The sequence below is a fragment of the Orycteropus afer genome, unplaced genomic scaffold (genome assembly GCF_000298275.1).
Source record: "Orycteropus afer afer isolate SDZICR_OR568_19922 unplaced genomic scaffold, OryAfe1.0 scaffold00012, whole genome shotgun sequence".
NCBI classification, from domain to species: Eukaryota; Metazoa; Chordata; class Mammalia; order Tubulidentata; family Orycteropodidae; genus Orycteropus; species Orycteropus afer.
The window spans coordinates 5,570,429-5,577,338 of NW_006921599.1; positions in this window are offsets into that span (position 1 = coordinate 5,570,429).

Below are 6,910 nucleotides of genomic sequence, written 5' to 3' on the forward strand. Positions count from 1 at the left end.
AATGAGCTGGATTGACACAAGAGGCTCAACAATGTTCTCAAACCTATCAAAAGTCATGAAGGTGGTGCAGGACTGGGTAATGTTTTATTCTCTTTTACACAAAGTTGCTGTGAATGGGAGCCAAGTCAACAGCAACAGGAATAATGAATATCTACAAAATCCACTTTGAATGCATTTTCAGTAGCTTTTTTTTTTTTTTCCCAAAAGATTTATCATGTATTATTTCATTTTAAATTTAAAAACATCTCTGTGATATGGCAGTATAGAACTTGATATCATCTCCATTTGACGGGTAACAAAACAGATGAAAATGAAGAAACTCACCCATAGTCACATAGGAAATGAGTAGTGGGACCAGGAGGTGTACTCTGGTTTTTATATTAATGCCTTGTCTTTTGCACCAAGCTGAATCACTTGGTCTGTTCAGCCTCAGCAAATATGTTTAAATTCCACAAAAAGAGAAAACCCCAGCGTATTCAGTGACCCTGAAAATTCCTGAGGTAGAGTTTGCTAATGAACTTAAGACCAAAGTGTGACTTCTCCTGTGAGGTTTTCCAACTTCCATTTCTACTGAATATGTTGAAGTTCATAGAAAGGAAGCAATTCCTTCTGCCTGGGCCACTTCCCTTGCTGTATTTAGACTTCCAGAGGACAGCAACTCCCTTGCATGATTACCCTTCCACTTCTGATGGTCCAGAAGAACATCTTTCTGAAAATACAGATCTTGTTTTTCCTTCCCCTTTGGAACTGGAGAGGAAAAATTAGCTAAGTACTCTGCTGCCTTTGACCTGTTGGAAGCAATCTGGGGATATCACTTGGAGATTTAGGCAGAATGTGTTGAAGGAGAAGAGGATGTGGGTGGGGATGGGAGTGCTGAGCAAAAGAGAAGCGAAACGCGATCCCCTTGACTCATTGAAGCAGAAGCAGTTTTAAAATGTCATGCTAGTATTTACTAGCCTTTTACAGGTAACAGAATCTTCTCGACATGTCACTGGTGAGTAATTGCCATAACAATGCTGTATTTATGTGACCTATATTTTACCTCCCAAAGTCAGGGGAAGACCTTGAAGAAAGGCATATAACTCCATCGTATGTGAAAGCAGCAACGGCACCCCGCCCCCTTCCCCATCTTCCTGGTCATTTGGCCTCTTTCTTGTGAAAGTGCTCTGATCTTTTTCCTTTTATTTCTGTTATGTCATCTGTTTTTAAATCCTGATACAGGATTTAAAGGGAAGGCACAGTGGAAGTGTGTCTTAATGAAGCCTGCCTGACCCAAGCCATCTGGAGAGGCTTCCATCTGTGCCCTATGAGTCAGGGTCAAAGGGAGTGAACAGGAACACTCATTGCTCAGATGCAATAACTTCTTACCAGTTGGAAAAAGCTTTGTTGTTATGAGCTGCCACAGAATGGGCCCTTAGCTGATGGCAACCCCGTGCACAATGGAACGAAAGGCTTCTCAGTCCTGCACCATCCCCACGATTGGTCGTGGAATGTACCATTGTGATCCACAGGATTTTTATTGGTTGATTTTCAAAACTAGATCACCAGGACTTTCTTCCTAGTCAAGCTTAGTCTGAAAACCAAAAAACAAAACAAAACAAACTCACTGCCATCAAGTCAGATCTGACTCATAGCGACCCCTCCTTGGGTTTCCAATATGGTATCACTACGGAAGTAGATTGCCCAATCTTCCTTCTGAAGAGTGGCTGGCGTATTTGAACCACCAGCCTTCTAGTTAGCAGTCAAGTGCCTTAGGCACTACATCACTGGGGTCTGGAAGTTCTGCTTAAACCTGTTCAGCATCATAGCAGCACACAAGACTCCACTGACAGAGGGTGGTGGCTGCTCATGAGGGACATTGACTGGGAATTGATCCTGGGTCTCCTGGGCAGAAGATGAGAATTCTACCACTGAACCAATACTGCCCCCTCTGAGAATAGTTGCCTGGGTAGGAAATCATTTTATCAGCCTAAGAGCTGCAATGATATTATCCCTCTATAACAAGAATATTAATCAGTTCAAAAGCTCCTTCCTCTCTCACTGGCCATTGCCAAGATGTTGGGTAGGCACCAAAAACCAAATAACCAAATCTGTTGCTTTTGAGTCAATTCTAAAGCATAGCAGGTCTCAGGACACAATCGAATTGCCCTAGGATTTCCAAGACTCTAATCTTTACAGGAGCAGACTGCCACATCTTTCTTCTGTGGAACAGCTGATAGGTTCAAACCACTTACCTTTTGGTTAGCAACTGAGTGCTTAACCACTGTGCCACCAGTGCTCTTTTGTGTTAAATAATAAGTCCTCAATAAACATGTGTTGAATGGCTGGTTGTATCTGGAAATGTTTCATAAAGGGTAAAGACACCATGCAAATGCTTTTGACATGCTTTTCATAAATGATTATAGTAACAGGTGGTGCTCCAGGACAATTCTGTCGTGTGAGGTGTGTGAGTAGGCTGGCTCCTGCAACAGCCGGGGAAGTAGGAATCTCTTTCCAGACCGCAGCATGCTCTTGGTCTCCATAATTGTACCTCCTTGTGTGGATCTGACCCAGCATCCAGCAGATTCCATTAAATAAACTTTGCTGCTGCAGGGCAAATTCAATTCCTGAGAAGGGTTAGTCTTCTAACTTCATAACATGTTGTCATGTAACAATCAGTGACATAGCTCCTGGCATTAGGAATTCTGTTGGTCTGGAAATGTCAAGGGAGTTTCAGGTCAAAAAAGGAACAATAGTAAATACCAGGGTAATAACAAAAGGAAGTTTTATAAGCATTTTTATGGAGGATTGCGGTTTACACCTCTTCTCCTCTTGGCTCCTCCAGCTCACTAGTGCATAATTATCCTGACACCTGTGGCTCTGTCCTTGGTCTAGGTGCAGAGGCTATTGCAGGTCAGGAGCAGATTGGACAGATGTGTGTGAATGTCTTTGTGATCCTAACATGATGGGAAAGGAGAGAGGAGAACAGCTATTTTACATGCATGACCTGAGACAATTTTGATGAATTGCATTAAACTTTTAGAGATTGGAAAGGTGTACATTATTTCCATGAGCCTGTGTAATTTTCTGCAAACCACATGAATAAGGCCCATGACTTTAGATGGCATCAGTTTTTATTAAAACAATATTTTCCAAAGTTATATGTGACAAATCAACTTTGCTAACACCATGGTTACTGTTGCATTAAGCTATAGCTAAATAGTACTGCAAGGACCTCCAGTGGTGTAGTGGTTAAAACATTTGGCTGCTGACCAAAAGGTCGGCATTCGAACTCACCAGCTGCTCAGTGGGAAAAAGACGAGGCAGTCTGCTTCTGTATAGATAAACAGCCTTGGAAACCCTGTGGGGCAATTCTACTCTGTCCTAGAAGGGTTACTATGAGTCAGAATTAACTCGATGGTAATGGGAAATAGTACTGCTAGCATATATGTAGAAAGAAGAATCCTGGGTAATGCAAATGGTTAGTGCATTTGACTGCTAACTGAAAGATTGTTAGTTTGGGTCTACCCATTGGTGTCTTGGGAGAAAGGCCTGGCCATTTACTTTTGGAAAAAATCAGTCAGGGAAAACCCTATAGAGCACATTCTACTCTGATGACTTGGGTTCAACATGAGTTGGAATTGACTCAATGACGATTAGTTTTTTTTTTTTTTTTTTTTTTTATGCAAAGAGTAAGGACTATTTGAAAGATTAGAAAGAAGTCTATTTTATAGAGCATGGTGATAGAACAAATTTGAAGACTTGTTCATGTTTGTATCTCAGGTTCAGAGAGTAGTGCTCATTCAGTGGTACGATTCTCACCTTCTCTGTGGGAGTTCTGAGTTTAATTCCCGGCCAACACACCTGAAGCACAGCTACTACTGTCTGTAAGTGGAGGCTTGTATGTTGCTATGATGCTAAATGAGTTTCAGTGGAGCTTCCAGACTAAGACAGACTAAGAAGAGAGGCCCGACACTCTCCTCCATAAAATCAGCCAGTGAAATTCCTATGGCTCACAATGGTCCAGTCTCATTGGGAACCAACTCAATGGCAGCTTACAACAACAATGTCAGGTTCAATCCTCAACTTCTAATTTTTTTGAAAGGTGGATGCTTCAAACTTCTCACTCTTTAGCACAAAGATTATGATTATGAGTAGACATAAATGAGTCAAAGTTGGTTTATCACAGTCCTTCTCAAACTTTAATAGTCCTCCAGGATATAAGAGAGTTTGTTAAGATTCTGCTTCTGATTCAGTTTTGGGTGGGGCCCAGGATTCTATATTTCTAACAAGTTTCAGTTGATGCAGTTGATTCATGGACTGCATGTGCAGTGACAAGGCTGTGTATTAGACTGACAGGTCAAAGTTTTCACCATGAATACAATACATGTAAGATTGATTTGTTGCTTTATTTTGTGATACATCAGAATTATTCTCTAAAATGGTTCAAAACCTTTCACTTTGAAAAAAAATGCACAATTGAAATTGTAAGATGTTTTGAACAACAAGTGCTTACCATGAATATGTGCTTAACATATATTGATAGATTGATTTCTGGGAAGTAGATCTTCAGAGATGTATGACAAAGATCTTCTATTATATGAAATGATACATCTCTATTCAGGAGCTCTAGAATTCTGTGCATTTGCAGACAAGACAAAGTTAATAGTGTCAGAGACAGAGAGAGGAAGCATTGTTAATTGGAGGCTACTAATACAGCTCCCTTGTAAATAAATTGTTACTCATTTGGGGTAAGCAATTGATTTAGGGAATGGTAAGGAAGGTCTCCACTACTCTTCTGTTGGTTTGTTGTACTGTGGTGCCTTGTGTGTTGCTGTGATGCTGCAGCTATGCCACCAGTATTTCAAATACCAGCAGGGTCACTCATGGTGGACAAGTTTCAGCAGAGCCTCCAGATTAAGACTACAAAGAAAGGCCTAGTGATGTACTTCTGAAAATTGGCCAATGAAAATTCTATGGGTCACAGGAGAATACTGTCTGATATAGTGCTGGAAGATGAGCCCCTTAGGTTGGAAGGTGCTATACAACAGTGACAATGATAAACTCAAACATAACAATGATCATGGGACTGGCACAGGATTGGGCAGTGTTTCACTGTGTTATACATAAGGTTGCGTGAGATAGAGCTGACTCAACAGCAGTAACCACAATAAAAACAAGGAAAATTTGTTTCATCATTTTTTTGACAATGTGCCTCCTGGAGTGAAGGAAAGTCCTTGCAAAGTTTGGCAAGTTTTGATCCATCTGGAGTCCTTATTTGCAAGGCTTAATAAGGATGTAGGTGTGCTATTGTATACTTCATCGGTATTTAGGACAAGCAATTCTTATTGCTGATTTTAACCTCTTTGGCACACTCAGAATTGATTTCGGGGTTGCTGGGAACCTATCTCTCTCCCTTCAGACACCAGAGCCTGGCAGAACCATGCTCACCTGTGGATGACACTAGGAAATTCCCAGGGGTCACAGGAAGGCTAAAACTCCTACTTGACTCTCTATCAATAAGGTCTTATCTCTATGACTACTGCCAGTGGTAAAAAGAGCTAAAAGTTTTTCAGAATAATTGATTTGGTGCAGGTAGCTTCAGGATTAATTCAGCTCAACTCTTTATTCACAATATAGGTATCCATCACTTAATGTCATTTTGGGAAATGTTTGACCACACGTATCCTTCCTTGGTCCCATAAGGTTTTATTTTATTTTTCTAAAGGGAAAGCAGCTCTCCTTCTGTTTATTATTTTCTCCTAATGGTTTTAAAGATCCCAAACCCAGACTTTTGTAGCACTGAACAATGTGTGGGATATAGACAGGTGAGGCAGAGGACATGGCTCTGGACATAGACTCTGGGTGCAGGTGCTCAGGCTTTGTCCCATAGGCAGGAGAGTAGAAGATTGGGCAGAGCTGGGCACACTCCATTTCCTCCCTACTTGATCCCTTCCTGCTGCCACCACCCATTCCTCCAGCCTCTGCCAGCAGCTCCAGCGGCAGCAGCAGCAGTAGTGGCTGTAAGAACTACCAGTAGGATGCTCCCATAAGGTTTTAAGATGGTGTTCACACAGTGTCCATACAACACAATGCCTTATTTCACAGAACATACCTCAACATAAAGAACAACAAAAATCCTCACAATTGGATCAATAAGCAATATCATAATAAATGGAGAAAAGATTGAAGTTGTCAAGGATTTCATTTTACTTGGATCCACAATCAATACTCTTGGAAGCAGTAGTCAAGAAATCAAACAACGTATTGCCTTGGGAAAATCTGCTGCAAAAGACCTCTTTAAAGTATTCCAAAGCAAAGATGTACCTGACCCAAGCCATGATATTTTCACTGGACTCATATGCACGCGAAAGCTGCACAATGAACAAGGAAGAGTGAAGAAGAATTGATGCCTTTGAATTATGGTGTTGGTGAAGAATGAACAAACCTATCTTGGAAGAAGTACAACAAAAATGCTCCTTGGCAACAAAGATGGTGAGACTTCTCACATACTTTGGACATGTTATCAGGAGAGACCAATCCTTGGAGGACATCATGCTTGGTAAAATAGAGGGTCAGTGAAAAAGAGAAAGACCCTCAATGAGATGGATTGACACTGTGCTGCAACAATGGCCTCACATATAGCAAAGATTGAGAGGATGGCACAGGGCCGGGCAGTGTTTCATTCTATTGTACATAGGATCCTATGGGTTGGAACCAACTCAACAGCACTTAGCAAGTAACAAAAGCATTGTGGATGTTAAGCAACACATGTTGTTGTTGTTGTTATGTGCCGTTTAGTTGGACCCGGCTCATAGTGACCCCTCCTTGGGCTTCCGAGGCAGTATCACTACGGAAGTAGATTGCCCCATCTTCCTTCCAAGGAGTGGCTGGTGGATTTGAACCACCAGCCTTCTGGTTAGCAGTCAAG